The sequence below is a fragment of the Falco punctatus genome (assembly GCF_963210335.1).
Source record: "Falco punctatus genome assembly, chromosome: 8".
NCBI classification, from domain to species: Eukaryota; Metazoa; Chordata; class Aves; order Falconiformes; family Falconidae; genus Falco; species Falco punctatus.
Window position 1 is genome coordinate 10,070,507 of NC_137588.1, and position 21,126 is coordinate 10,091,632.

The following is a 21,126-nucleotide window of genomic DNA, read 5'->3' on the forward strand; positions in this document are numbered from 1 at the left end:
GGGGACTTTTATTCCTTGCTAAAATAAAGCATTCAAAGCACTCCCAGAAATCTCCGAGAAGGAAAAAAGAAAAAAAATCTTGCTTGAAGCCTTTCTTTCTCTCTTTTTTTTTTTTTTTTTTTTTTCCTTCTCCCTCTTTGAAATAAGTAGAGGAATTTGTTTCTGCGGTTGATTTGGTTTTATCGGTTAGTTGCAAAATCTGACCAGCCTCCCTTTTCAAATTCATCTCCCGTGATAGCCTGCCACCGGCTGTCTCGATAACTGACTTTAAAAAAACAAGTTTAAAGGTTTGCCTCTGAATGTGATTCATGACAGTGAAGAAACAGGACTAATCTACAAAAGGGAGCTCTGCAGTTGCTTTTGGACTCGAGTAGAGTTGTCCAGCTGTTTCCCGTTCCACGTGAGCCATAGCAGATGTGCCTGAAGCACAGCTGTATTTCCACCCAAGCCGTGAAGGGGCATCTTGGCAGCCCGCTGGCAGCAGTGCCACGGATGCTCTGGCTCTCCCAAACCCCTTTCTGGACCAGTCCCACCCCAGGAAGGGTGAGCTGCTGCCGAAGGCAGGAGGGGATGCATCACCTGTAGGAGCAGACCCTCAGCTGCCACAAATCTACGTGGCCTGAGCAGCCTTACCGGAGCTAAGCTGATTGACCCTGGGTCTCTGCAAGGTGTGAGTGCTCCTCTGAGCTCCCTGGCTTGGTGTGTCTGCTCTTAGCTGTCAGCGAGGCATATTCTCCCCTGCGTGTCCCTTCTGGTGACAGCCATTGCAGCCACCAAACTGGGTGATTTTGAGAGAGCATCTGCCTCTGTTTGCTGCAGCTTGACTTCTATTTGTCAGTTCAGTCCATAGCTCATCTATGGATAAATCCAGACATCCAGGAATACAGTCATTGCATATTTTTTTTATTATTATTATCCTTTTATTTTACTTTTTATGGTTAGCTTGAGGGACGTAGAGTCCTTGTGCCTGAGGTGGTGGCTAGTGTCTCCATGAAAACTGAAGTGTAGATGTCACATGCTGCATACTCAGCCCCGATGGCCACACTTGACCATTTTGGCCAGTGTACTGTGCAAAGTGTGGAATATAGTTGTCCTCAGATACCTCTGTATATAGTTATCTGTCGAGGAGATGTTCTGATGGCTAACCTGGAAACAACGCAAGTCCTACCAGCTTGAAAAGCTTCTCCTTTTACTGAAGTGGCAGAAATATGTAATGTTTGGGTGACGCTTGCCTTTCCCGAGCAGTGACTGCACGGTTCGGATGCCTGCAGTACATACCGAGTGCTATGCTGCTGCTGTGTGGCCATCATAAGGCATTTAAAGTGCTTTTTCTTGGGAGTTCTTTTGAAAAATTAATTTCTTTAGTCAAATGTTCTCTTTATTTGCCTTCAACTTTTCCCCCCTTTCTTCCAGTAAGAAAACAGAAGTTGTCAGTAGACATTAGAACACAGCAAGGTTTAAATCAATCCAGGTTGGTATTGATTATTTGCGTTATGTTAGTTCTTAGAAGCCCTTCAGAGCTAGGTGGTGGTCTAGCACAGAGCAAAAATAGGTCCTAGCTAGCAAATGGTTTTATCATCTAATTATAAAGAGAAACCAAGCTGCTTCTCATTTTCAGAAGTCCAAAGATACATTTGTAATGCTATTCTGACTCCTTTATTTGTCAAAGCTTGGGTACCAGGTGTGGAGATGGAATTCCTGAAACTGTCCCCCTAGCATCTTGCTGCTTCGTGACACTGTTCCCCAAGTATTTACCTATGGATATATACAGAGAGATGTATACCCTGTGTTCCCATGAATGGCTTTTCAGTGTTCGTGGAGCAGTGGGCTGTGCTCGCCGTTATGCATTGCACTTTTACCCCATGTTTAGCTGGCCTCTAAGCTTTGGCTGAATCACTGCTTTTAAGAACACACCCCGCTCCTTATAAACGTGACCGGAATCACTGGTCCTTGGATGTCTGATCTGAAGCCGAGATGTGCTAAAACACGTGTTGGTCAAATGAGTCCGGCTGCCCAACAGATCCGGATGGCTTTGGATAACTGACATCCTAATCTTTATCGTGCTCTCGCAGATCTGTCTCTGTGAATGTTACTGGCTCTATTTCTCCGGTTTTCTTGTTAGATCTTTTGATAAGAGAGTGTATGATCTAGGTCAAAACGAGATCTATGTGGGACTTGGCTAGAAGCGCTGCATCTGGATGATGTCCTATTCCCTGTTCCTACTGAAAACTCTCTGGTACATCGATGGGCTGAGATTCATTTAATATGTGAGCATTGATTTTTTTCCTTTTCTCCAGAGAGGGGCAAAGTGGCGACAGTATCAATAGGGTACCACTTTTATGCTGGTCAGATCTGCTGGAAAGGAAGTTTTAAAGATTAAGCTGGTGCGATGCACCCTGTACAAGACACTTCAGCTGCTCTTAGGATACAACTTTATGTAACAGATGGAAGGTGAAGGACTGTCTGGGTCTGGTATAAACTCAGTTATAAAAGCAAAATTAAGCTCTTAAGGAAGGAATGGTTTTGATCACATCACTAGCCAGTTCATTCAGCTTCATGTGAAATTGCTGATATTTTAGTGGCCTCTGGCTCTCTGGTCCTGCCAAATTCAGATGACCTGCCCAAATTCAATACTGCCCACATACTTCATTTCATCATATGTATTGCTGCATTGCCAGGACATCTTTGAGACCCAGGCTATTGATAGGGAAACCTCTACTGTTACTTGAGGGTGATCTGTGCATGTCTGAGATAGGCTGAATAAATCGTGAATGACGTCTGATGCAATTTTATCTTTAGTCGTTTGCCCCGTTCTGCTACCAAGCTTACACAACACCAGGATCCCCAACCTGAAGTTTCTTTTGAGGGGAAAATGATGGTGGAATAAGCCAAGTGGTGATTTTATAGCACAGTAGTTCTCCCAGTACTGCTCTCTCAGAGTACCCTCTAATCCATCATTCTCAGAGCCTTTGCACCACTTGGCTTATCCTGTTCCACACTGGACCAGAAAGAGGGTTTAGTGCAAAGCGCCCTGTGTCTATCTTGGGAGGTATTTAGGCAGGGTATTCCACAGCAGCTATTTTGGGCTATTTCCCCACATAGAGAAGCTCTAGTGTGTTATCTCGATGGAACGAAGAGTCAGGCCTGTTCTAGATAAAATGCTTTCCCCTCCAACTGCCTGATGGCTTATCTCTGGTCTTGCAGCATCACTCGTAACCCTTCTCCTGACCCACTTAACTTTCTGCTTTTAGCAGAGCTGGGTTGGGGGAAGGGAGACTTGATTAATGAATAATACTCGCTTTCTTTTAATGTGAAAAACTCTTCAAGTGTTCCATGCTCATATAATTAGGAGAGAAATCTCTATTCTTAATCAGCTGATAAAATATCTATGGGCAAAGCTTTAAGAATGTATTCCTGGTATGATTGCTTCATATAAATTATTGGGGTTTAAGCATTTTTAAGAATCTCCTAACAAAGGAAAGGACTTTAATAATGTAACTTGACACATGTCACCTTGTTTTCTTTGCCTGTTCAATAAAAAAAAAACCAAAACTAAATTTCATTATCCCTTTTCCATATCCAAAGCAATTTCTACGAAATCAATATTTTAGCAAGTATAGCAATCTAAGAAGGGCTCACCTTTTGAGCTTCAAAAAACAGAAAGGACTGCATATAGATAGTCAAGGCAGTGAATGTGTTGTCTTAAATTTTAGTTTCAGCTCAGCAGCAGGTACAGCCAATGCATGCTTGTGTGTTGATTTATTTGGAATTAAGCTGGTACTTTTAAGCCATTTCCTAGTGAATGACTACCTATCAAAATGTTTTTATCAGCGGGAGCTGGCTGGTGTTAATTCAGGTAGTTTCTGGGAGAGCCACCACGTGTAGTTAAGCAGAGTTCAGCCTGGTTTGCTATTTGAATATCAATTTTTGTGAATGCCTCTGTTCTACACAGTGTGGCAGGGACTGCTTGACAAAATGCTCTTCCCCCTGAATCTGTGTGCAAGCAAATCCAGCGGTATGATGGAGATGATCCTGTTTGTACATTGTCACTGGATGGTCTGGTGAAACAAGGAAGGATACAAATTCTGGCAGTTGTGAGTAAGATTATTAAAATGTTGGGACTCTGGACCCTCCAGGACAGACTGCTGGAGAGGAAGCCATGGGCACTGCAGCTGAAGACATGGTTATGAAGTGGGACTGACGTAAGGGCTTTTCCCTTCCTCCCCAAACCAATTTAAGGGACTGGTTAGAGGGCTGCCAAGGTGCAGGTGACAGGGCGCTTGGTTGACTTTACAGTTTCAGCTCCAAGGAGAGGAAAGAAGGAGTGTTATCATGTGCACATCCAACCTGTAAGGGTTGTCACCAGGTTCTGCTGTTGGGAAATGGCAAAACAAGCAAGCAAATCAGTTAATATCTTCCCATGGCACACAGCCTTTCACATTCTTGCATTTACCTTCATTGCTGATATTAACTGCATGAATTGTCACTGTTACTCCCACTGCTTCCCAAGGACAACTTCACCACGTCACCTTTGATTATTTTTTTTTCCCCCATGCATTTATTCATAGGTGGAGAGGAAGAATGCATGCTTTGCTTAGCTGGTGTGGAGCCATCATTACACTGTCACTTTAAAATTAATTCACTGCTAATCACTTACTCCGCCTAGATGATACCCATATTCTACTGAAAAGGCACCACCTGATGCTTCATTTGGGGAGGATGGAGAGAGGGAAAACCAAAACCTGACAGTTGCACTGTGAACCAGTATAATTAATATATCCCATATGTGACATTTAATTTTAACAATATTAATAATGAAGCTAGCTTTTTTGGCCAAAGCATTGCGTCTCCAGATATTGCAGTGTAATTTTGTCTATATAAGGGAGCAGAAAGAGGAAAGGAGTCAAATTTTCCTTTTGGAGTTTGTACGGGATCTAGCAATCCTGGCTCCTGGTGGATGACTGGGGCAACTTGGCATTACCAATGTGAATCATTGCAGCTGTATGGAAGAGTAACCATCTTCTCTGTGCCGTTGCCAAAGTTGCTTTTGGTAGCTGTCCTCCGAGTCAGGCTGGAGTTTTCTGAGTCACAGATCAGTTGAGGTTGGCAGGGACCTCGAAAGATCATCTGGTCCAACACCCTCCTCAAGCAGGGCCACCTAGAGCAGGTTGCCCAGTGCTGGGCCCGGCTGGGCTTTGAGTAATTCCAAGCACGGAGTCACTGCAGCCTCTCTAAGCAACCTGTGCCAGTGTTTGACCACTCACGGCTACAAACGTGTTTTGCTTGTGCAAAGATCACGTTGGGAAACAGGATGCCCGCATGGAGCGAGGCGGGGTGTTGCATGCGCCGGACGGATAAGATCAGGGCAGAGCTTCTTTTTCGGTTGGCGCCAGTTGCTGGGCTCTGCTCCCTGCTTGCAGCACATGTAGCGACGGGGAACCACCTTATCTACCGGCCCTGAGCAAGGAAGCCTCAAACCACAGCTGGGAACATTTTGAAACAGATTTTTGTCACCCCAGAGGAAACATCATAGGGGAATAACAGGCCCTTGTAGCTGTAAACCAGCGATGACAAGATAAAGGCACCCAACTCGTCCTTGTACGTATCTAATAGTGTAACAGCAACTAATTTTGATCCCTTTATTTCGGGATGGGAAGGAACAGGGACATTTCTCTTTCTCCACAATTCTAACTATTTCATTTCCAAATGTAAAGTATGTGTACGCCTATTTTTTCATGTGTATATATAGATACATAGGACTTGTGGGGGGCTGTATGCACATACAGAGAAGTGGGACGTGCTAAAATGGTGAACTTTGGTATAGAGTTTGCGGAAACCCAGCCATGGAAGTCAAGAGGATGATTCCTGCTGTGTTGTGGGGAACATTGTGGGTACCACTCGGAGCCCAGAGACACGGCACTGGAGGCTTTCCTGCGCCTGGCTGATGTGAGACCTCAAGCTAAATCTACAGAATTAAATCTTGACCAAAGGCAGTACATTTCTCTGCTCGAAGGATGCCTCATGCTTGAAGAGGAGTTCTAGAAAAATGTGGGCAATGGAGAATTCCCAGAGAAGGCAAAGTGTGGGTCAGAAAGCATTCTTCAGAAGGCAAGTTGGATTGATCTGGCATTGTCACCAGGTAATTGATAGCTATCGCTGCTATCCCTGTTAAAATAATGGAATAAGTATTAAATCTTGGTGGAGAAGTGAGGGAAGGGAAGCCAGAAAATCATCCACAGGTGGAATGGGATCGTATAAAAAGCTGCACTATTCCAAATAAAGTTGATTCACCTTATCTAGTCCCAAATAAGCACCTGAATCGGTATGAATCAATACTAATGGAATCAATAAATGTATGTCAATTTAGTCTAGTTTAAAATCTATTTCAAAAGAGAACCAAAGGTAGGCTCTCAGAAAGCATTTTGGTACACCGATGCATGAAATACTGCTGTCAGATAAATTCCTATTGCCCCAGATAAGGGTATGGTAACACAAAATGAAGACAGGCAGCAGAGAGATAAAAGCAAAGAAACTGTTTAGTGCCAGAAAGGGTGATGTGAGAAGTGGTAGTGGTCGAGTCCTGGCACCATCTAGTATTTGTATTGCTGCTGTTTGCCCTATGCTGCTGCAGCAGCAGTGAGAGAGAGAGCTCAGTCTCCAGCAATGTCAAATAGCATTATCTTATTTAACTTCTTGAATTTTACCAATGATGAGAAGTATGTCTTGTTTTTCTTCAAAACGTAGTCATCTCTGACACACCTGGCACCACTTCTGTTCTGAAAGATGTGGTATCGTTTCCCAAATTGTAATGGCTCCTGAATTCTTTGAAACCTAATTGCAGAGGACGTTAACCTGTTTTTGCTGTTTTCTACCGTGAATTGGTGTCGGTGGGTGTTTCTGCCCACTTTGCAAAGTGTGCCACCCAAAAAAGGTGAAGTTAACATGAAAGCCAACCAAAAGCTGGACTAATGAAAAGGTCAAAAATATTATTAAGCATTAAAATTCTGAGAAGTCCCTGTTGTGCAGGAGATTGTAACAAGAAGAGGAAACAGCACAGCATGAGCGATCTCTCATGATAAAGATCTGGTGAGCAGAGAAGAGCGGAGGAAGTAGAGCACATGTGATAATTCCTGTTACAGGACGTGGAGCTCCTCCTCCCCATCAGGTGGGGTGCTCAGGGCTTCGGCTGAAATATGCTGGAATTTGGTTAAATTTAGAAACCATGTTACCTTTTTTCTAATTTAATCAAGCAAATGGGAACCTTTGTTTTTCTAGTTACAGAAAGGCATCTGAGGCTGAAGTTGTCTGATCCCAATAAAGCATCCTCTTCTCCCCTGACCTGGAAGGAGTTGGTCCCACGTCTCTCTAGGATCACTGTCTCTGTACTGTGCCTCGTGTGTAACTCAGACACTTGTTTTCTGAGACCTGGGATGGAATTACTAGCACTGTCACATTTTGGCACCAAACAGGTTGGTACCTAGTTCCAAGGGCTGGCGAAAAGTAGGGCTACAAAGACTCCACTTAAGCTTTTTTGTAAAAAAACTTTAAAAGTTTTAAACCCCATGTTGTTGTAAGGCTTGAGCAGGTTTTCTCATATTTAGATGCATCATCTAAGGGATGAGTACAAGTTGGTTAAATGACCTCAAACATAAAGAAATCAATTATTATTCTTGTCACTCAGTACAATCTGCTCTACACTTCCACCGTGGAGGCTTGTTTTTTATGTCACTTAATGATTAGCCTCTGTTTCTACCCACAGACACACCTGGTGAACATGGGGAGGGTGACAGAGGTCCACCTATGTCTGTCTGTACCGTAGCTGTAGTTCTCCAGTAACATACAGATGCCAAGTCTCAGAGGACGGAGTGAGAGAGTACAACCCGTGGGAGCAGCATCCCTTCGGATACCCTGCCTCAGGCTGGGCCTGGGCTCTGCTCTGCTCTGCAGGTGAGTGGATAGCTCGATTTTCTCCTCCGATGAGGATGCAGACCAGTTGACAAGCAGGTTGGTTCTCCCCATGCCGGCAGGTGCTGAGCTTTGCAGCCCTGCTGAACCGCAAAGCAGCAGCGTGGGCATTGGTGTGCCGGGTTTTTTTAGCCGGGATATTGGCACGAGGACACAAGAAAGCAAACTGGGGAGCAGAGGCAAATGGTCACACTTGACAAAGCTCACCAAATAGCCGAGGGTGATCACCAGCTGAGAGCTGCTCAGGGCAGGCTAGGTGGGGTTTGCTAATTCACCCATGCATGCAATTCCACCGTGGGGTGAGAGGAGGCAGTGGCATGGCAATGGATCATGAAAGGCATTGGAGAAAGGGAGCAACATGAACAATTTGCTCTGCACCCAGGAAGGAAAGGAATCACCTCATCTTTTGCATTTGGAACATGGTGGTACATGCACAGGGATGCAGGCCCCAGCCAGGATCCCACGTTGGTTTAGGGGAGTTCTCGACATGAATAAAGTCATTCTAAAACTTGATTTGACAAAAAAATAAAAAGGTGGAAAAAGCGGCTCAACCACTTTCCCTCCCTACACAAGCTTTTATCTGGCTCCCATAGTAAGTCAGAACCATGGAAATGTAGAGCTGAGATGGACTGTAGGAGACCGAGCCGTCTGACACCACCATGCAGAGACAAGAACTCTCATGGTAAAACAATTAAATCAGGATAATATTTATTCAAGCCGTTCTGCAGGCTGTCTGCAGGAGAGATTTGCTATGCAAGGGGGACGGGGCTGATCGTTGCCCCGTACCTGCTCAGGCCCCCTTCGCAGCTGGAGACAGTAAATACAGATGGTTGATCTCCCCTCCAGTGTCCCCACAGTTGCTCTGGTTTGTGTTTCTCCATCCCACGGCAGCAAACGTCACTGCTGCAGGGCGGGAGGGCTGAGATCGCCCGCCTGGCCCCTGCGAGAGCCTGGTGTTGGAGCTGGGATCCCGCACAGGCTTGGGACAACAGAAAGGGGTGCTTTCAGGTGCTGTCGTGCTAATTATTAAGTACTCATCAAAATAACTGGAAAAATAACTTAGCAGGTTGTATTGGAATAGTTTCTCGTTGGCTTGAACTGGTGTTTTATTCTGTGGGGACTGAAACTTGAAGCATTTTTAAAGGCTTGAACTTTTAAAAAATGTTGACATAAGGGGCTTTTTCATTTCTTTCTTCCCTTCCCATTCACCATGGAAAGGTAAAAAAAAAAAATAAAATCCTAACAACAACCTAATTGGTGCCTGTTGTTTTGCTTCTTTCCATGCATTCATTTTTCCTTGTTGCTTGCTACCTAGTGTTTTCCCTGCCTTTGGAGATGCTAGCCAAGAAGCAAGAGAGGAACTGAAACCTTAGTGATGCAACATTTTCCAGACACATCTGTGTTGCTGTGTGGAGATGAAAAGGAAAAACTCAAATCCAACCCTGAGATGTTTCAGTTTCAGGCCTCCTGTTAATATTCTAACCCCCTTGCAGGCACTTTAGGACAGGAACTGTCTTGCTATGTGTGTAGATACCATCAGAAAAGGATTGTTTCTTTGTTACTCTGGGAACCCCTTACATTATGCTGTCCTACCTGTCACGCGGCCAGTTTGAAGATCCTTGTAATTTAACTTTAAAAAAAAAAATACAAAAATAATATTTCCAAAAAACAAAGAGCAGCCTTTTGTTTCCTTCAGACGCCTTTCTGGTGAGGGATGATTTTAGGTCAAGAACCTGCCTCTAGTTTCAGGTGGCAGCTTGTCAGGCAGGATTTTAGTTTATTATTTTTTTTTTCCCCATGGATGAATGATTGGCCTAATTCAGGAATCCTAAAATTATTATTATTCTCTCTGTGCATGACAAACACACCTGTAATTTCTCACGGAATATGCTTTGTGGCAGAAAAAATCACATTCCCTCCCGCGCTGATGCGTGAAATGTATCCTTATGTAAAGAGCAGCTTAGCTCATCTGTTTATTGCTCCATCAGGCTCCACGGCTGTATGTAAACGCTTGGCATGTTTGTTTGTGTGATGGTGGTTAATGCTCATTAAGCGGAGAGACTAATAGCACTGCCTGGAGCCAAGCAAAGTGGAAGGCAGTTGCCATACGCATTTCCCCAGCTTGATTTGGCAAGCACAGGCGGTGCTTAACCTGCGGCACTCCTGCTGCTCCTCCTGCCTGCATAGACTCTGCGAGCTCCTCTCAGAGCCTGGCGCGGCTTTATGAACGCATGGAAAGCACTGGTGACAGCGGTGTGGGACTGGTGGGCTGCTGCTGTACTCGGGGCAGTTGATGGAGCCGTCCCAGCAGTCCTGCTCCACCTGGTTTTTTCTCTGTTTTTCCAAGCTGCGTTCCTCTCTGCTGTCCACTGCTCCTCCTGGGTATCCTCTGCTCCTATTCCATCAGGCTTTGCTGGCTAATTTCTCCCTCAGCTTCTTCTTGTGCACTCAGGGGATTATCTGTGTATGACAGCAAATGGGAAACCGAGGCATCTGGCTGTAGAGTGTGTCATGTGAAATATGTCGGCGGTGGTGTAGTGCTGAGCTATGAGAAAATGTCACCAGGCTGACAGATCAGAGGAAGATCAGGGTGCTGATAACTCTGCCCTCTCCAGGCAAGAGAGACAGACCAAGGCTGAAAATCAGGCACAGCACTGGGGGCAGCACGGGTTTCCCCAACCTGTTTGCATCCCATGCGCTTAGAGAAAAGGTCCAGTTAGGGAGAAAGATGAGAAGCACTTTGGTTGTGTCCTGACATTTGATTTTCAGGGATAAACAAGGCTTAGGTACCCCGAACAGGTTTCCCCCCCGCCAAAATCACACCTGTGAAGTTGGGGTGTCGGCTGAGCTGCCCATATCTGTCAGTAAGCATGAGGACGGCTGTGACGAGGTGTCCGCAGAGACACTGCCCAGGGGATGTACCTTATCAAAGGCACTGGATCCCAGCTCTGACAGCTGTGAAATCACCTTGTCAGCGGCACTGGGTGGATGAAATGCAGAACAGAGCCTGCGAGAGAGCGAATGTGTTAGGTGGTTATCAAGGAGCTGGGCTCCAACTGGAGTTGCTCGTTTCTAATGTTAGCATTTTGTTAGAGTTGTCTTGGTTGGATGTGACAAGGTTTGAAGAAATCTTGTCTTGTGACTGGGGTGGTTGTGGCAAAAGGCTGGGGTCTGACCAGGAAGTGTTTGAAGGTGAGCCGTGAAGTGACGCTCCCTGCTGAGGCTGCAGGCTTCCTGAGGATGCTGGACCATGGAAGAATCTGGAAAAGGGCTGGCAGCAGGGTACTGTGTGTGTGGAGAGAGGGCCTGAGGTGCTGTGCATCACTTTGAACCAAGGGAGAGCTTTTCTCCAAGATCCCTTGGGAGGAGCAGAGTCGAGGGGGTCTTCACCAAGGTTTTGGATCCTGATGACTGGGCTGGGCACATGGTCAATGTGGCAGGGAAGCTGGCAGTGCCCACTCCTGCCTGCCCTGAGGTTGTGCCCATGGCCATGCCAAAGAGGCCAAGCTTTGGTCCAGGCATGTGCAGAAAACCACACCTGGGTAAATGTCATGATGGTAAAAAAATCCAAGCAACCCACCATAAAACAGCCCTAAAACACAACAAAAAACCAAAGAAAATTTTGGTAATCAGTCTTGGTGGGTGTGATTGGTGATTTTGCCATGTGTGAAGCATCTGGCTTTAAGTCTTTTGGGATAAAACCCATCAGGTTTTTCTCTTGTAGAATGGGGAAGATCTCAAGTCTATCGACAAAGGCTGTTGGATGGTCCAAGAATGCATGAATGAGGCCTGAGGGGAATTGTCCTCAACCCTTATGGTTAAACAGTGGTTAGAATAGATAGTGTTAATACTAGAAAAATTAGGCAATGCTTACAGCATCCATGGGGTATTTTTGTGATAAGCTGTGGCTGGAATGGACAAAAGTGCCTAAGGGACTTGGGCACCAGAGTCTCACTCATTTTGTCTGACAGCTTTGGCTTCTCAGCCTTCTGCAAACACTGACGTATTTTTTCTGGATGATGAGTGCTTATTTTCAAGTTATTATCATCAGATAACTGAGTCTTACTGAGTAATGGTGGCTTCTTACTCAAAGTTACCTCTTCTCCTGGATGAGTTAGCCTTGAGTGACAGTTTCTCTCTTTCACTCTGCAGAATAAATACATCTGATCTTCAGACAGAGGTTGAAATTAGGTCTCATGCTTGGTGAAAATACTTTAACCAATCAGATATTGAACAAAAGCTTTTGCTTTTTGCTTTTTCCTTCTCCTTTTTCCTTTTTAGAAGGAATTATCCTGCTTAAGTTCTTAATCTGAAAGATTGAAGCGCCACACTGGGGAGTGAAGCTTGAGCATGACGAAATCCCAGGAGTGCAGAGTTCCGGGGAGGTGAGATGAGAGATACCTCCACCCTCATCACTCCCTCACTGAGGATTTCCTAGGACTTCTGTTGAACTGGGGCGACTGCTCCTTGGTGTGATGCTTGCTTAAAAAGATCTTGTCTTGAGGCTTGTGGCCCCTCCTGCCCATTCACAGCCCAGGGAATGTCTCCATCCATTTAAAGCTCAGGCTTCTGCTTATGTGGACCAGGCTCTTGGGAAGTCTGGTAAGTCTCAAGGCTGCAGCCCTTCAGCCCCTTAGTCAAGAGCTTGACCCAGTCAAGTCAATGCAAGTGTAACCACAGCCTCTGAGAACCTCTGGACTCGGGTATATCTAGAAGCAAGTCTATGAGGATTGGTGTACTGAATGCAAAATGTAATAGCACTCATTCTGGAATAAGAGTCGATTTAACTTGACTTAATACATTTTCTTATTCTAGCTTAAGAGCATCCAGAAAAGCTCTTCTAGTCAATTTTCAAGTGTCAACAAGCTGTTTTTCTTGGTCTCACAAACTCATCTTTGAAATGGGAATAACTTAGTCTCCCATATGGTGTTGAAATCTACTTCATAGTGGAAATCTCCTGTATATTCATGCAAAATTTTAAAGGAGCAGGTGGAAATTATCTGGCAATTAAAGTTAGCGCTGTGGAGCTAGGACTTGGTATGACATAGTCAATCTATTCAAAGTTCACATCTCCCACTGTCAGCAGTTGGTTACGTGACCGTTCATCATGCCTCTCCTCAGAGGGGGGGAAAGCCCTTGAAGAGATGGCAAAAGATTTCAGCTGATTTCCGATAACTGTGTTTGAGCAGATGATTACATTTGTCTGAAAGGAAATGGTTAAAAGCAGTTCTTTAGCCGTTCTGGCTCTGACATCATTCTACAGACTTATTGGGGTATTAACGAAGAAAAGTAACTTTCTGTGAATGCAGGAAGTGGCCTCCAATAAAGTTTACAAAATTTCACAGAAAAACAGACATAAAAAGGTCAAGACTCTCCTCAGCCATTCATGTCTAATTTTATTCCGACCAGTAGATTTTTCTACTCACTTAAAATACTCAGGTCTGAGCAATAATACAGGATGGCTGCCGTCATTCCGAAGGGGAAGTGTTCATCATCCTCTTGCAGCAGCAGCCGCAGGTGTAACAGTCACCATTTTTCAGAATTGCACAGTATTTTAGTGACTGTTCGTAGCTGATGCTAGATCAACAATGAAACATTTTTCTTAAATGCAGAAATGGAAAAGTTCAGGATTTATTTATTTATTTATTTATTTTGCTTCTCTGGCTTTTTTCAATTTATGCAGAACTAATTATTCTCATAACTCCCTGAAAGGCTTTGCTCAAACTTTCCAAACTGTCTTGACTGGAAGCCCTGATGAATTGTTTTAGCTCCAGAATGCATGATTTGCAGGGAGGAATAAGCATGTATTAACAGCTGGTTTTGCTGGAAATTGGTTTATGATGTTTCAAATATATTAAAAAACGAAGCACAACACTCCAGTGAGGCCCCATCAGTGGACAGGAAGATTTGCTACCTGTATGTTGTGGGCATGGGTCCTGTTTTCTCTCTGATGTTCCAGGGAGGAGCGTCGTGGCATTGCTGTGAAAATGCTGATGTGCAGTGAGAATCCCAGAGAGCATCCTTGGCAGTGTGGACGCTCATCCACTCCTTTCAAAACAGAAGCAAAGCTGCGTGGCTGGTGGGAACACAGGAGGTCCCATGGGGTGACAGCACGTGCAGGTACAAAACGTACTGGTGGAGAGAAATGCTTCAGGGTCAGCCATGAGCGTTCTGAGAATCAGCTGGGGGATGTCATTCTAAATACGTTTTCACCATTTCATTTCACCACGTGGGTGGTAAAAATGGGAATGAGGAATCCAGGTGAGACCTATTCCCTGGGGAGCAGCTGCTCAGGTGGGATCCTAGAGCTATCCAGGGCCTGGTGCTCAGGGAGCTGGGGGCTCTGTCCATCCTGCTGGGGCCAGAAGGTGACAGGGGAGCTCAGCACTTGGCGTGAGCGGTCTCAAGGAAGTGGGAGATTAGCTGGCTTAAAATTAAGCAATGGATATTAAAAGGAGCACGATTGATCTCAGCTGGAAGTTGGTGCATTTTAAATATGGGATGGTTCTTTATTGCATACTTTGTAAGAGTTTGGTAATGCCTCTGATTAATTATAGAAGCTGAAAGAAATAGCTTTGCACAGTGGGATAAGCGTGCGTTTGACTTGGTTCCAGGTATGACAATAGCTAAGAGCCATCAGAACTTGGAAGAAAGTCGCTGCCAACAGTCTTGTCTAACCCAGATGATCCCGATTTTCTACTTGCTCTGTCAAACCCTGCTCCCTTGTTCCTTTCAGATGGAGCTGAGGACAGAATTTCCCTTTGAGAGCAGCTTTTGTTCCTGTTAGCATTAACCATGCTTTCTCTGTAGGATATAAAGAGCCTTAGAAAGAAAATTCTCTCCTCTGCCTTCCTCTGCTTCACCGGCAAGAAATGCTGCGTACCGAACACGGAGGACACATGGGATGGAAGAGGTTTGACCTCTAAGGTTCAGAGTATGCCACCAGACAGAAGCAACACATCTCAGACAATATTCAGAAAGGCATTTTTGAAGAAAATATTTGCCATTGGAAATTACCAAAGGCATATTGTCCCCTGCTACTGACTACAGCAACTGGAAATATCAGACCAACTCTTTTTTTTTATTATTATTATTTTTAATTTTTTTTCCCCTCTTCTCCCTGAAAAGTGAGAGCCCAGGTAAGCCTTCACCACCTCTTGGCAAAAAAATATCTGCGCTGGGGAAATTGGTACGTATGGACTGGGTGGGTGCTAGAAGATGCGCACTGTTAGGCTATGGGATTCTGGTCTGAAATAAACCCACAGCCTGAGTGTTTGAGGTTTCCTGACACTGAAAATGAATATATTTTTGCAAGTGTTTGCAACAGGGATTGTGTGCATGCCGTGCGATTGCGGTGTTTTATTTTGCATGCTCACGTAGCACTGCAACTGGAGTTTTATGGTGCTTTTCCTCTTGTCCTGGGAGGAACACCTTCCCAGACAGCTAAAGGACACGGTGTGTTTGGATGACCAGCTAGGTAAGGTGATGTATAAATGAGAAATATGATATTCTAACTGGAAGAACACAGACTTCAGGCATTTGGGCACTTTCATAGTCCTTTAACACAACTTGGAAACAAAATGGTTAAAAGCTGGCTAAGAATATTTACCTCTAGCCACAGATTAAGCAAAATGTCTATTTTATGCCTTTTTTTCCCTATCAGGCTGCTTAAACCTGCTAAGAAATTAGTTTTGACGATGAGTTTTCATGCGTAAGTTGAGCTGTACACATTTTTTTTTCTTCTAATGTGTAAAATAATTGGATTTTGAACAATGTGGTAGGTTTGAAGTTAGTCAGACATGTAACTAATGGTTATGAAGTGTGTGGGGGGGACCTTCAGGTTGTTCTTTAAGGGTAAGGACGCTGAAGAAAGCCACAGTTCAGAGCAGTCCAGTTCAAATGCTTTCTTGGCTGCAGCTTTTGCTCTGCCCCTGTGAATTTCCATTCTTTGCCAGGGTACTGGGGATAAAGGCTGCCATGAGGAATACTTAAGTAAGTGTAGGGTGTGTGGCATGTGTAAGCTGGACACCACCTTTATGGGAAGTCATCTATTGAAACTTTGAACATGCAGTCCCTGGTTTTGAAGGAGGAGATGAGGGGGTTTTGCCTTGTCCGAGGATTTTGATCTTGAACTGAATAATATAGCCTTTAAAAGCCCATAGTGGTGATGTCTGCCCTTCAGAAGTCTATGCAGGTTTGTAACTCGGTACTTTTGTACCCAAAGGCATTCATGTCTCCACGTGTTTCTTCATGGACTAAGGCTCCAAAATGCCACACTGAAGTGCAATAATGTTGCTTAGGGAAACTGAAAATATCCTTGCCTTGAAATCCTATCTCCTCATTGCTAGATGTGTCTGAAGGCATGTGTAATAACTTCCCTTATAGTTATAAGCTGTGTAATTATAAGCGATATATGGTCATAAGATACAGTTATAAGTAGCTATAAGCTACTTCGATGCCCTAAAAATTGTGGAGGTGGAAAGGATGCAGTGTTTCAGGAGGGCTTGGACAGAAAGAGGAGCCCACGCCTAGGGACACATCTCCCCACTTACACACAGATGTGCAGGAGGGGAAAAGCCAAGCTGCGGAGAAGCCCCTGCTGGGCATCAGGCAGGGAGCCGTGGTCTGCTGCTGCCATGGCCCTGGTGGTGGTGTCCGGCTCTAGCAGTTGTCCACACGTTTGCTATTATTTGAAGGTTTGGGTCTGCTTTGGAGTGAAGTTTTAACGTCAGTGCAGAGTGTAAGGGCTGTGATTTTCATTTTTAAGAAGAGCGGCATGTTTGCTCATCAGCTGCTGTCAACTGGGGCTGAGGGCAAAGAGGGAGAAGGACAAGATGTGTAAGCTTGGATGATGAACCCCTTTCAGGACTATTCTGCCTCATCCAGCAGTTTCTGTAGCTTTACAGCTGCTCTTCAGTGTGTGGATGGGAGAGGATCTCTTCCCTTCCCACCCAGAGAAGAAATCTGTCATATCCTCAGCACAATCCATCAGCCCCAGGCTCCTTCCTCCTCCCAAAATCCTTGTGTTCCACTCACCTACCCACGCCAGGCATGCGGCTCTGGTACTTCCCGTTCCCTTGCTCTTCCTTCCTCCACACCTTTCCGATTTGGGATGCAGGTCTCTCGGGTTTTTCCCCTCCCCTCCTTCCTTTTGGTGGATTCACCCTAACCCAACCCTGAAGCCTGGGGTGGCAGCGAGCTTGGTGGAGGGAGGGCTCGTGCCCCTGTGGCAAGGTGAGCCCAGAGGTGGATCACATTTGGCTATCTGGCAAATCTGAAGTCTCCCCGGAGCGCCCCACTTCACTGACTTGCAGGGTGGGGGAAAGGGAGAGGTGATAAATGAGTCACAAAAATGCTGTTTTCAGTGCACAGTAAATGCCACGGGGCTCCGGCGTAGATCTGAAAATGCAGCTCCTCGGCACGTGCAAGCCGTCTCTCCCAAGGCTGAGAGCAGCTCGCCTGCTCTGACAGCCCGAAAGCTGCCAGGGGAGCCGGCGAAGTCGCAATCATTATTTAATTATATGTCAGAAAAAGGCCTATGGGAAGAGAGACCCACAGGCTCTCCAGTTCCCTGTTCCAGCTTTTCGCCCATCAGTGTACTCGGAGTCACAGTGCAGGCAGGCACAGCATCCTCTTCTGAGCCTGCAGCAACGGATACGCAAGCTCAGGTCCTTCAGGGACCCTCTCAGGTGCTTGTCATTGATCTTGAAGATGCAAATTGGTAGCAACTGAGAAGATTTTGGTTTTCCTGAGGTTAAAAGTCACGTTTTGTCAGCAGCGGCTTCAACTCTAAATTAAGGCAAGTTTCATCTGGGCATTATCTGACACAGAGGCTGCCATTTGCTGAAACTGAAATTAAGATGCCACTTTGGATCGAAACAACATCCCCTCATATTAAGATATTATAGCTGTGTTTTCTCCTGTAGGATACTGAATAGAAGCTGCTATTTAGAGGTGGTTTAGTGGAAAGCATCCGTGGATGCTGATGGCAGCTCTCTGCTATCTGCCTATGGGATGCAAACGTTCTTGTTCAGTTGCTGGACACTACATCTGTACATTAAACATAAAGACTGAGTTTTCCTCAGGCTTTTTAGGTCTGTGACACACATTGCTCAGGGATCATGGTTTTATTTCTTCTTTTCAAGATCAGCACAGTCAGGCTGTACGATCTGGCTGTGCTCTGGACCAAGTGGCCACCGCACTCATCCCTGAGTACCACTATTTCCTGGCAGAAATGAGATAAGCTCGTTTGGGTTTTGCAGGTGACAGTCTGTGCTACCCAAAGACCACAAGGTGTGGGCAGGAGTGTTTGTCTGATACAGATCTAACCACGATTTTTAAGGAGAGTTGCCCTGGGGGTTGCAGTTCACACTTGATATTACTTACTAATATTTATTTTCAAACTCAACGTCAGCTCAAAAAGGAGACTCTTAATACAGAAAAAGTCAGATTCCAGGAAATGAGACACTGGATCTGACCCAGATTTCTGGCCAGGAGCTCTGATCAGTGTGAAGCAGCTACCCTGAAGTTTTTGCTCTCCAATTAGGGACATGTCAGCAAGCGCATGGCTAAGCGGCAGTCTGGTAAACATAGGGATGTTTTTATTAAACAGCTTTGGGATACAAGATTATTTATACTGACCTTGTTTTCCAACTCTTCAGAGGCCCAAGGAGAAAGCTTGAGGTTCTGTAAGAAGTAAGGCTCCTTCATTATACTGCTTCCCATCTGGCAGGTTAGTTTTTAGGACCTGTAATAGGTATTCATCTCTGAGGGAGCACTGGGGATTTCACAGGCGAGGAAGCACATGAATGAAACTTTGTTTATCAGCGAAGGGTCTAAGAGTACTTTCATGTATCACATGGACACGAACTTAATGACAGGTGAGTGGGTTGCTGGGATGCAAGCCGAGGGTAGTTCTGTGCTGTATCACAGAGCACGTAACCTGCAACCGCGGTATCCAGAAGCGTGGAGGGGGGGGGGGGGGGGGGGGGCGGGGAGGAATGAAATGAAACCTCAGGTTTGCATGCAAAGAAATTAAAGCCTTAGGGTTTTAGGGTTGCAAGAGGAAAGAGATGTGAGGTAACCTTTCCCCTTGGTGTCTGTGATGGTAATTTCCTAAAGACAGCATGTAAGGTTGTGATTCCCTTGAGTGGTTGAGAGGATGACAGGCAGTAAGTAGTCTGACGGTAAGACCAGTCAGAGCAAACCCTGAGCGTGGATAAAGGGTGTGATTTTCCCAAGTGCTTATGAGACCCATCATTCCCACTTCAAGCCCTATGATAACTTAAGGGGATGTGTTTCCCTTTGTCCTTTTCAGTGCCTGGTGAAATCTTCAGTGCATTAAAGGAGAGGCAGCCACCACGTCTGAGACGCAGAGCACCACGTGCGTGCAGCCGCTGCGGGGGTGTGAGCCCGGTCCCGAGGAGCATCGGCTGGGCAGGGGGCTGTGAGGAGCAGCCTGGGCTCCCCAGCTCTGCCCTGGCAGTAAGCGGGGCTTCTTGTGAGAGGTGATGTGGCACCAGGCTTGATGAGCAAGCGCCTGGAAGTTCATGTTCACTTTAATAGAACTATTTATTACCTTTTGGAAAATGTGATTAAAAGTGAAATCACCCGTTTGACATGTAGTTTATTGGCCCCATCTAATTAAAGCCTGCCTAGGAGTGCAGGTGGGATCCCAGTGAATTCCTACAACTGAAATGCCTTCCCAGCGCATGTGCAGACCACGGGAAAGAAAGGTGGGATAAAAGTAAATAATGCTGGCTGCAGGAAACATGTAAAATTATTTCCAGTTACATCTAGCATGCTTCTCCTCGTTGCCCTTCCCAGGGAACAGAGGTAGGAATGGGGCAGTGCTGCACACGCAAGGTAATCCCCAAGCTGTACTAATTGCCGGCAAACTTGTAATGAGGTTTTACCGTCCTTCTGCACCGCAGAGGCCCCACGTAGCTGTTTGCCTTGCCCTGCTGTTGATAGCCTTTCAGGTAGATTCTTGTGATTTCAGAAAGCTGGGTCAGTCCCTCGTAAATTGGATGCGTTGTCTCCGGCACTGTTGCTCGGTGTTGCTGTTTGGCATGTTAGAACATGCCCAGAAGTCAGATGTGTAGATGCTGGTTTTTCCCCGTGCAGGGATGGAGAGGCGCGTCCTTCTGTGAATGGCTGGGGCATGTGTGGGATTTGTGAAACCAGGTGCCTTCCTCAGGAGGGGAGACAGCTCTGGCAGCAGTTTAGGACCAGCTCTAAACCTTGCAGCGGTTATGGTGTCTGTGCGCTGTCTTTGCAACCTAAGACAGCTGTCGGGCGCTGAGTAGCGTCAGGTCATGTCTGCTGAAATCTGTTTGCTGGAGACTTGGCTGCCACTGCTGCCTTGGCTAGCTGGTTTTGAGTGAGGTAGCCTGTCTGCTCAAGATGCAATGACCTCTATGTGCTGCAGTATTGGTGTTTTTGACCTCTTTTATTGAAAGACCTTGAAAAGGAAGGTAACTTGTTAGTCATTTAGAAATAGACCCACGTAAGCTAGGAAGCGGCTTCTTAAAAATCTAAAAAACTCAACCTGGAACACGTTACACAAGTTTAAACAAGCAGTGAAGCACATGGTGTGGAGATATGCTCAGGGACATGGAGCCCATCTCCATTAGCCTTTTCCTCAACACCCTGTTCCTATCTGGGCCCAAATGCATCGGTGTTGTAATACGGGAGCTGGCTGTAACATGCATCACTAGAACAAAGTAACATGCATCACGAGAACAAACTAATTTTTATTTCAGTATTGCCCTCACTGGCTTCAGATAACTGATGGAACATGGAGGACTTCTGCTCCTGTTGGAAAGCATGGGCCTTGCTCAGGTGGCTGCAGCTCCTAGCCCAGTGTTTGGCATCACCCCTGGCTCTGCTCCTCCCCAGCCACCCGTGCTGGCCTTCCCAGCGCCTCTTGAGATGCACCTGGATCTCTGCTGGGCACCGAGGTGCCGTCAGGGCATGTCCCTAAATCACTGTGCATGAGCGAAAACCTTGGGGAAGGAGGAGACAAGTAACCTTTCTTCCCCCGTTCGTGAGTTTCAAGGCAGCGTTGGGATTCAATGACGAGCCAGTGGTTTATCAGCTCTTAAAAGCTAAGGGAGTTATTCCTGTGGCGTGTGCCCACCTTCTTAGAGGCGTCTCATC

General features: G+C 45.7%; 1 protein-coding gene across 1 annotated transcript in view; it reads left to right on the forward strand.

Moving 5' to 3' along the window:
• IKZF2 (IKAROS family zinc finger 2) overlaps nucleotides 1-21,126 on the forward strand; it is a 193,275-nt gene that overhangs the window by 131,781 nt on the left and 40,368 nt on the right. Inside the window, exon 9 of the mRNA XM_080399859.1 lies at nucleotides 1-15,104. This exon is cut by the window's left edge and continues 13,561 nt beyond it. The gene's annotated coding sequence lies outside the window, so the exon portion shown is untranslated. The remainder of the gene's footprint in view (nucleotides 15,105-21,126) is intronic.